This window comes from Pipistrellus kuhlii, unplaced genomic scaffold, assembly GCF_014108245.1.
Source record: "Pipistrellus kuhlii isolate mPipKuh1 unplaced genomic scaffold, mPipKuh1.p scaffold_m20_p_1, whole genome shotgun sequence".
Lineage (NCBI taxonomy): Eukaryota > Metazoa > Chordata > Mammalia > Chiroptera > Vespertilionidae > Pipistrellus > Pipistrellus kuhlii.
This window is the reverse complement of record NW_023425404.1, coordinates 145,063,381-145,073,988: the sequence shown is the minus strand read 5'-3', so window position 1 is coordinate 145,073,988 and position 10,608 is coordinate 145,063,381. Positions and strand designations below refer to the sequence as shown.

The following is a 10,608-nucleotide window of genomic DNA, read 5'->3' as shown; positions in this document are numbered from 1 at the left end:
CATTCTTGTCCCTTAAAATAGAAAATAGATATTTGAAATCTAATGTCATTAACCAGAATTTTATTTTTACATAAACAAGTTTAAAAGGTGACAAATATACTAAAAGTATGGAAGCATAATTTACTGTTTACTTGTGTATTTTGATCAAGACACATGGGCAATTTCTCCCTTTTGTTTGCTATTTTCCTGTTATTTACTCAGGAATTATTGAGTACCTCTTATATTCCAGACACATTTTTAGGACATGTGAATATAAGATCAATGCTTTATTATGTCACTCATAATGGAATTTCAATTATATATCACAATAGAAATAATGTTGTTTGGATGGATTATAATTAAAGAGGAACCATATGTATGTAAATGAATATAAAATTATTTTTATGTAGCAAGGATAATATTCAGGCTTCCATGAGAAAGAACTAATTTTATTTAGACGCATTAAATCTCAATCTGAAAGGACAGTTTCTCTGTTTGGACCTAGAATTGTGCTCAAGGTTTTCTTCATCATCAACCTTTTCCCTTAGTGGAGATTGCTCAAACCACTAGTTGGTATAAAGAGGTTGTGGAGCATCCAAAGAGTTTCCTAAAATGCTGAACAGGTTTGTAATTTAAGGGAAAGAGAATTCTAACCCTGCTATTATATATTGTTCAAGCTCAACTGCTAAAAATAAAAATTCACATATGTGAAACCATCTTATATTTAATACAAATGAGAAGACGGATATATAGTTCTTTTGGTTAATTTATTTTTCACCCCTTTGGATATTTGAGGCTATAGAATCAGGTCCTGAGAAAACTAGATATCAATGAAATTCCTATGAGAAGATGTCTAGAAGAGTTTGCGTCAGATATAGCAAGACAACATTGATTGGCAAGTGGCCACTTTGGGTTTTCTTATGATTGGCCAGAATCCTAAACATTTCACATTATTCTGGCTTCACATAATCCTTGTGCTGCAGAGAGGCAGAACAAGATTTTGAAGAATATGGACAAAGGATTCTGCCTGCCTGGTTTTGAATTTCTGCTCTGCCATATGCTAGCTGTATGATCTTACTCTCCATGTCTGTTTCCTCATCTATGAAATGAGGATAAAATATGACCTACCTCAAGGATTGGTATGAGCATTAACTGGATAAATATAAGTGCTTAGAACAATGTCTGGGTCATAGTATATAGTGTGTGTTTGGTTAAATACACACACACACACACACACACACACACACACACACACAGTAATTTTTCACAGTATACAGTCAAACTGGGGTTATATAACTATAAAATAATATTTTATTATTTGACTTAGCTTTTTTACTGAGGACTATTAAAATTTAAAGGATACGACTGGATAGCTAACATACAAGTGAACTTCCTAACTTTTCCATGTAAAATGCCTGTCAGAATCATTCGGTGTACTTGTATTTAATAGTATATATTTTAGAATGTCATATTTGTGTGTATTCCTCAATAAATCTACAAAGGGTATAAGAATCCACAAGTAGCATAAAAATAAAAGGGAATAAAAGGTCTTATTTCTGGTGACCACTCTCCAGTAGTGTTCATTTTTTACTTCTAAACACACCTTGGCAATAGGAACACAGAGAACACAAAGAAGTGCTTCCACGTAGCTCCAAGGGATGATCCAGCATACTTAGGAAATTGCTGAACGGAAGCAGAAGAATGTCATGAGACACTTGGGACTCTGTCCTTCATGGCCAGAAACACAAACTTCGGAAGCATGTGGCATTTCTTAACCAGGGCAATGCTGTCATTCTAGATTACATTTAAGAATGTGCAGATAATTTAAACTTACACAGTTATTTGCTAGTTACATTTCAATAAAGCTGGGCGGGGGGAAAGAATGTGCAGGCGCTACTGGCATATAATAGGCTTGGAATAGAAATGCTAAATGTCTTGCAAACAGTGGGAGATTCCTGCAGAATAATAATAAAAAAAAAAAAAAAATGGAAACGCTCAAAATAGCACCTGGTCTTCCTGCATGGATGATCACAAAGAATTCTCTAAGAGAAACAACTCTGGCCTGGGACAAAGGAGACCCTATGTTGTGGCCCAGGTTTAACTCTCCATTGTCTGCATGACCTTGTGGGAGTCCCGGAACCATTCTGGGTATGTTTCCTCTGGTAAATATAATGTTAGAAGTCCCTTTCACCACGATTTCTTTGACTTAAAAGTCTAAAGTTAATTGCTTTGGTTTCTTGTTTAACAGTAACTTAACTTTTCAGCAATATTTCCAGTTGACAGGATGACATGATGTCAATCCATTTGAAGCCACATCTGTGCAAATATTGTCCTGTAATATTCCAATGTTTAGTTTTTTGTGTCCTTTTTTTAATCCTCACCTGAGAATAATTTCCCATTGATTTTTAGAGAGAGTGGAAGGGAGAGGGACAGTAAGCGAGAGAAAATATCAATGTGAGGGAGAAATGTGGGTTGGTTGCCTCCTGTACAAACCTGCAACTGTGCCCTTGACTGGAATTGAACCCAGGACCCTTCAGTCTGTGGGCTGACATTCTATCCACTGAGCCAAACAAGCTACTTATATTATATAAAATATAATTTATATATTATATAAAAAAGTGCAAGTAGCTTGGCTGGTGTGGCTCAGTGGTTGAGCATTGATCTAAGAATCAGGAGATCTGGTTTGATTCCCAGTCAGGGCACATGCCCCGCTTGTGAGCTCTATCCCAGTGTGGACCGTGCAGGAGGCAGCTGATCAATTATTTTCTGTCATCATTGATGTTTCTATCTCTCTCTGCCTTCCTTTTGAAATCAATAAAAAAATATATATTTTTAAAAGTGAAAGTACACTTTTATATAAAAATTTATCAGCAAATATTGACTATATTTAGAGTTGATCTATTTTACTACTTGTGTCCCGAACATACTAATAACTGTAACTTGCCTGGAATTGTTATGTAAAATTTGTAACTTCTCATAAAGGGTTAACTGATGTATAGCATAACTTGTACACTTACATTGTGAGAACCTAAACCTTAGTTCTTTTTTTTTATTATAAAACTACTAATTTTTTATTGTATAATTAGACTCTTATTCTATATAAGTATTTATTAAATATTGATGTAAAAGTAATAAGAAAGAAATCCAGTATAACCTATTCAGTGATGAACAATTTCCTATATAATATTTTTTTCTCTTAATAAAAGCAGTCTGTTGTCAGTATCATGAAAGTTCCTATGTGAAAAACGAGTTCATGTATGCTTCTGAGACCAGGTTCCTTGCAAAAATGTTTTATTCATCTGAGTCCAGAGAGGTACTGTAAGTGTTCTGCACACGGGCGTCCAATCCGTTCTGACAGATTCAATCCTCTGCCCTACTTTGCAGTTCATTTTGTGACCCAGAATAAATTGCATAAAAGCCATTACTGAATAAAAATTGGCAAACTTCAGATCTAAAATAGATTTCTAGAAAAAAAAAAAAAAACCTCTTTAAATTATTGAGCTCCTGATCACAACGACGAGGTCAACTTTTGTGGCAAATGAATTAAAATAAGTAAAATCATTTCTTCAACCTCCAGTGGCTCTTTTTATTCATGTTATGTTTTAAATATACACTTACCATAAAAGATAAAAGGATACATGGGAGGGCTTTTCATTTGTTGTGTTTATCTTGTAGGAAAATGAATTATTTTTATTTGAAATAAAATGTCACTTCTTCATAAATCTTGAAGAATTCTAAATTCTAAATAATTGTATTTGTCATAGCAATAGTTATTGATAATATACTATCAGTCATCTTTATCTTGAAAAATGAAATTGTTTTATTTTTAAAATTTTCCCTCAGGAAACAAAAACACAATCTAGTAGTATGCTGGTACCTCAGCTTTTAAAGTATTTTTATATGACAGATATGAACATGTGGCTGTTCATTTATATTATAAACTGAATTCATGTTGAAAACATAATTATAGTTTTAAAAAGCAATTAATTTTTCAATTTTAAACTGTTTCTCTGTTATAAAACTTCGGCTAATAATAAAGGTAAAAATTAAGAAAAGTATCTATTATAGCCTCTTTATATCTTAGCTAATGTTTTGGTATCTATAATAATAAAAGTGTAATATGCTAATTAAACCAGATGTCCTTCTGGATGACCTTCAGGACAAAGCTGGGCTGCGAGGGAAGCCTGGGTCCCGGGTGCCGGTGCTGGCACTATCTTGGTAAACATTCTGTGTGTACTTGAAAATAATGTATATCCTGCTGTTGGGTGGAATGCTTTAAAATCTTAATTAAATCGTATGACAGTATTGTTCATATTTTCTATACCTTTACTGGTTTTCTGTCTACTGTTCAAGCAATAATTGAGAGGCATACTAAAATCCACAACAATAATTCTGGATTTTTTAAGTGTATCTTTCCAGTTCTATCTGTTTGCTTCATGTGTATTGAAGTTCCGTTATTAGGTACATAAGTGTTTAGGATTGTTATGTGATCTTGACGAATTAACCCCATTGTCCACAGGAAATGACATTTGTCTCTGATATTATTTTCTGCTTCTGAATTTGCTTTCTCTGATATTAATATACTCCAACTTTCTTTTGATTAGTGTTGTTATAGAATTTCTTTTCCCATACTTTTACTTTTTATTTAATTATGTATTTATATCTGAAGTGGGTTTCTTATTTATATCATAATTGGATCTCATTTTTAATTCAATCTGACCATCTCTGTCTTTTAATTGGGTTACTTAGATAATTTCCATTATCTAAGTATTTGTATATATATATATATATATATATATATATATATATATAAAGTTTTGCTATTTTTGCTTTTGCTGACTTTTTGGAGATTATATAATTTCTGAATCTGTTTCATATCATTGATTGTTAATTATCTATAGTTCTTTAGTTTTTAGTTTTAGTTGTTTATATGGTATACTAGTGGCCTTGTGCATGAAATTCGTGCATGGAGGTGTCTCTCAGCCTGGCTTGCACCCTCTCCAATCTGGGACTCCTCAGGGGATGTCTAATTGCCGGACATCCCTCTCAAAATCTGGGACCACTGGCTCCTAATCACTCACCTGCCTGCCTGCCTGCCTGATTACCCCTAACAGCTTCTGCCGGCCAGCCTGATTGCCCCTAACTGTTCACCTGCTGGCCTGATTGATGCCTATTTCCCTGCCAGCCTGATCACCCCCAACTGCCCTGCCCTGCTGGCCCAATTTTTCCCAACTGCCCTCCCCTACTGGCCAGATTGCCCCATCTGCCCTCCCCTACCAGCCTGATTGCCCCCAACTGCCCTCCCCCATCGTGACCCACCTGCTCCACCGGGACCCACCTCCACTGTGTGTGTGGCCATCTTGTGGTGGCCATCTTGTGATGACATCATGTGCAAGGGCCACATAGGCTTTTATTAATTAGACATTTTTAACTTACCACAGTCTATCTTCAAATGATGCTATAACACTTCATGTACGTATAATCTAAGAACATTTCAAGAGTTTACTTCCATTTCCTCCTTTTCTACCTTTGCACTTATTGTTGTAACATATTTTACTTTCGCATATGTTCTAAACCACATGCTACATTGTCATTAGTTTTGTTTAATTACAGATTTTATAGTACAATTTTTAAAGAAAAACATTACATGTTTAACTATGAATTTACCATTTCTAGTACTCTTTATTCCTTTGTATAGATTTATATTTTTATCTGGTATCATTTTCTCTCTGACAAAAGTTCATCTTTTTTTTTTTTAAAGTAATTTTTTATTGATTTCAGAGAAAAGTAGAGAGAAAGGGATAGAAACATCCATGATGAGAGAGAATCACTGATCAGCTGCGTCCTGCATGCTCCCTACTGGGGACTGAGCCGCACCTGGGCATGTGCCCTGACTGGGATTCAAACCTGTGACCTCTGGGTGCATGGGTTGATGCTCAACCATGGAGCCACACTGGCTGGGCCCAAAGAACACCCTTTATCATTACTTGTGATATGGGGCCTGTGACTAATGAAATAGTTTGGCTTTTGTATGTCTGAAAACTGTGTTGCCTTCATTTTTGAAAGATATTTTGGGAGCTATGATATTTTAAGTTGACATTTTTTTTTTCTTTTACTACCTTAAGATTTTGCTGTACTCTCTTCTCACTTTCATTGTTTCTGATGATCATCTATACATTTGTTCCTCTGTATGTAATGAGCCTTTTCTTCCGGTTGGTCGGATCCTCTCTTTATCACAGGTTTGGAGAAGTTTGGTTATAATGTGCCTTGATATAATTTTGTTCATGCTTCTTGTGCTTGGGTTTTGTTGAGCTCCTTGTATTTAAAGTTATTAAAACATACTGTTTTCTTCAGAGAGAGGTGCTGGTGTCAAAAACTCTTATAGATAAAATTAAAAAAGTTCTAAAATAAATGGTGCTTCAAAATGATTAACTTTATTAAATAACTACAAGTTTACTCCAGACTTTTGTTTTAAAACTGTGTTATCTTGTGGGTTTCTGTGAGGGAAGAGTATGTTGCCTTTCATAGGAGAGCAGCAAACATTGCACTGCAGTTTTCCACTCATTACAAATCTGAGCAAGCTTTGACTTGTTTAACAATCATCATGAGAAAAAGGGTGAAAATTATCTCATTTTGGTTGAAAATGAAATACATTTGTGTTTATCTCAAGTTTGATCCAGAATTAGGTAACTGTGCAGGAGAAAAACAAGCATGAGTTTCAAGCTATTTTATTTAAACTTTTATTAATGAAACGGAAAACTAAAGTCAGACAACTGCATTGTTTTTGCATCTGATCTGACTACATGCCAGTGAAATGATTCTTTAGGAGGAGGTAGGAGAGAGCTGTCAATATATCAGTTCCATTGAAAATGGAATACTGGAATATCTAATAAATATTGGTAAATGAAATAAAAAAGAGAACAAATTAAATATTAAAATAGGAAGAATCTATCCCTCAAATATCAGGGACCTCCTTCAATGTAGCTTATTTGCAATCAAGATCAATCATATTGCACAACCCTCAAAGTAAAAAACAGATGGAACTCATGGATAATTTTCACAGCTTCATTGTAAAGTCCAGGATCAAAAGGATGGTTATCTTCTTTAAACTGGACATGAGATGAGCTGTTACTCTTTCAACTACTTCCATGATCCTAGAGATTTCTTCATCAGGGAGCTCTCTCAACTCAGTGGTTGCACTTTTCCTTCTCCATCTGAAAGAATGAACATTTCCCCCCATGGGATGAATTCTTCCCAGCCTCCCTATGAGGCAGACAGGCCAGTCGGTGGCCTGAGCTAGCATGCTGGTGTTGATGCATGATTTGGGCAACTCCATCACTTCCACCATAATTGCAGATGGAGATTGGCTGTTGGTGGGAAACCAATGAAGGAAGTGAAAAATCAAGCTATTTTATCCTTTATTTCTAGTTTCAAAAAAAAAAAAAAATGTACACATAAATATTATATAATGAAAGAGCAATACAGTGGGTCCTCTGGTTACATTGGAGATCTGTTCCTACAGCTTGATGTAATGTGATTTTTGCCATTAGTCAGAAAGCACCTCCGTCACTCACATGGAGCGCATACACAGCAGTAATGAAGTAAAACAGTAGATAAAATTTTAAAGAAAGGTAACAATTCCTGACCTTTACTTGTGGTAAATAAATAATAAAAAACACAAAGTACATATGTACATATGTTGAAATGACAGAACTTTTTTTTTTTAATAAATAAATGGGAGATGCGGACTAACCAGGAAACAATGTACGGTGAGAACGACGTAACCCAAGGACTGCCTGTATGCAAATTGACTCTAATGGCAGAAGGACCAGGAACAACCGGTTGCTATGACGCACACTGACCACGAGGGGCAGATGCTAACACAGGAGCTGTCCCTGATGGTGAGTGTGCTCCCACAGGGGGAGCTCCGCGTAGTCACAAGCCAGGCTGATGGCTGTGAGTGCAGCGCTGGTGACAGGAGCCTCTCTCACCTTCTTCGCATCGTGAAGGATGTCCAACTGGTGGTCCCCCAAGGGCTTCTGGGCTTCCAGAGGGCACAGATGGACTTCCCCTGAGGGGTCCTGGACTGAGAGAGGGTGCAGGTCGGGTTGAAGCCTCCCCACCCCATCCAGTGCATGAATTTTCATGCACCGGGCCTCTAGTACGTATATAAAAGAGAATTTTAAAAGTCAGGTTTTTTTTTTTTTTTTTAAATAACAGGAATGTCTTGTCATTCTTTTTTTTTGGAAAAAAATTATATATATATATATATATATATATATATATATATATATATATATATATATTGACTTCAGAGAGGAAGAGAGAGGGAGAGAGAGGTAGAAACATCAATGACAAGAGAGAATCATTGATTGGCTGCCTCCTGCATGCCCCACACTTGGGATGGAGCCTGCATCCTGGGCATGTGCCCTGACCAGAAATCAAACTGTGATCTCCTATTCCATAGTTGACACTCAACCACTAAGCCACATCACCTGTGCAAAATTCAGTATTTGTCCATAACTTTATAATTGCTATCCCTATAGGACTATACTTGGGTCTGAGCATGTTACTCAGGAAAAAATTTACTTTTTCAAGGTTTTGTATTAAAATCTATCTTCTTTTCATTTTAATTTCTTCATTGGTTAAGGTATTACATATTTGTCCTCATCCCCCTTCCTCCCACTCATGCCCTCACCCCCCTGTTGTTTGTGTCCACTGGTTAGGCTTACATGCATGCATACAAGTCCTTTGGTTGATCTCTCCCTCCTACCCACCCTCCCCCCACCTTCACTCTGAGGTTTGACAGTCTAACTCTAATTGATGCTTCCCTGTCTCTGGATCTGTTTTTGTTCATTAGTTTATGTAGTTCATTATTTTCTATAGATGAGTGAGATCATGTGATATTTATCTTTCTTTGATTGGCTTATTTCATTTAGCACAGTGGTCGAGCCATATGCGGCTCCTGAGCCAAGGTTTGCCACTTTGTTGACTAGTGAGTTTGCCGACCACTGGGATAGGAGCTTAATCACAAGGAACAACAACAGCCTATAATTATTGGAATCGAGTGTCTAAGTCAATAGTCAGCAAACTCATTAGTCAACAGAGAGGCAAACCGCGGCTCACAAGTCCCATGTGGCTCACCAGTCACAGTTTGCCAACCACTGACTTAGCATAATGCTCTCCAGTTCCATCCATGTTGTTGCAAATGGTAGGAATTCCTTCTTTTTTAGTGCAGCTTAGTATTCCATTGTGTAGATGTACCACAGTTTTTCAATCCACTCATCTGCTGATGGGCAATTAGGCTGTTTCCAAATTTTAGCTATGGTAAATGGTGTGCTATGAACATAGGGGTGCATATGTCCTGATTGGTGTTTCTAGCTTCTTGGGATATATTCCTAGAAGTGGTATTACTGGGACAAATGAGAGTTCCATTTTCAGTTTTTTGAGGAAACTCCATACTGTCCTCTACAGTGGCTGCACCAGTCTGCATTCCCACCAGCAGTGCACCAGGTTTCCTTTTTCTCTGCATCCTCACCAACATTTGTCCTTTATTGATTTGTTGATGATAGCCAATCTGACAGGTGTGAGATGGTACCTCATTGTCATTTTGATTTGCATCTCTCAAATGATTAGTGACTTTGAGCATATTTTCATGTGTCTCTTGGCTTTTCTTCTGTTTTCTTTTGAAAAGTTTCTATTTAGGTCCCCTGCCCATTTCTTGATTGGATTGTTTATCTTCTTTTTGTTGAGTTCCCTGTAAATGTTGGAGATTAAACCCTTATCAGTGATAACATTGGCAAATATGTTCTTTCATGTGGTGGTCTTTCTTGGCATATGTCTGAGATTTTGCTGCCTGTGGATTCCTCTAGTATTTTTTTATGATTTCCCATCTTATGTTTAAGTCCTTTATCCATGTTGAGTCCATTTTTGTGTATGGTGTAAGTTGGTGGTCTAGTTTCATTTTTTTGCATGTACCTGTCCAATTTTCCTAACACCATTTATTGAAGAGACTGTCTTGATTCCATTGTTTGTTCATGCCTCCTTTGTCAAACATTAATTGGGCATAGTGGTTTGGGTCAATTTCTGGGTTCTCTATTAAAATTTATCTTAAGATATTTTTTTATTCATCTGCTTTTGGCATATGGTTAGTAGATTTACTAATTGAATTGTCAATAATTTTCATGTTTAAATATGCCATCTATATTCTGTTCCTATGTATGTAATGAGCCTTTAAATCAACCTAGAAATTTTATTTAAATTAAATCAACAAAACCTAGCTTAAGAAAAATTAAATCACATAAGTTTAACAGAAAAATTTAAGGTTTGCCACATATATTCATAATCTATGAAATTATACATGTTACATAGTTATAATGTTTGAAAGAGGAAGTAAGATACTGTTTTTAAGAAAAGTAAGCTAAACCTAACTTCTTTTTTTCAAGAAAGTTGGAATAAGAAGTCATTTTAGTTTTAAATAAGGGGGGGAAAACCATATTTATATTATTAACTACTTGTGAAGTCCATGTTTATTATGGACGCTTTGGTCTTGGATGTGGTGGCTCTGAGAATGTGCCTTGCAGACCTCCAACCACAGGGAACTTAACTGAGCAAACGCCCCAGCTGTTG

General features: G+C 36.1%; 1 pseudogene; it reads right to left on the bottom strand.

Moving 5' to 3' along the window:
* Positions 1–6,711: 6,711 nt before the first annotated feature.
* LOC118708346 lies at positions 6,712–7,360 on the bottom strand (annotated as a pseudogene).
* Positions 7,361–10,608: the final 3,248 nt, after the last annotated feature.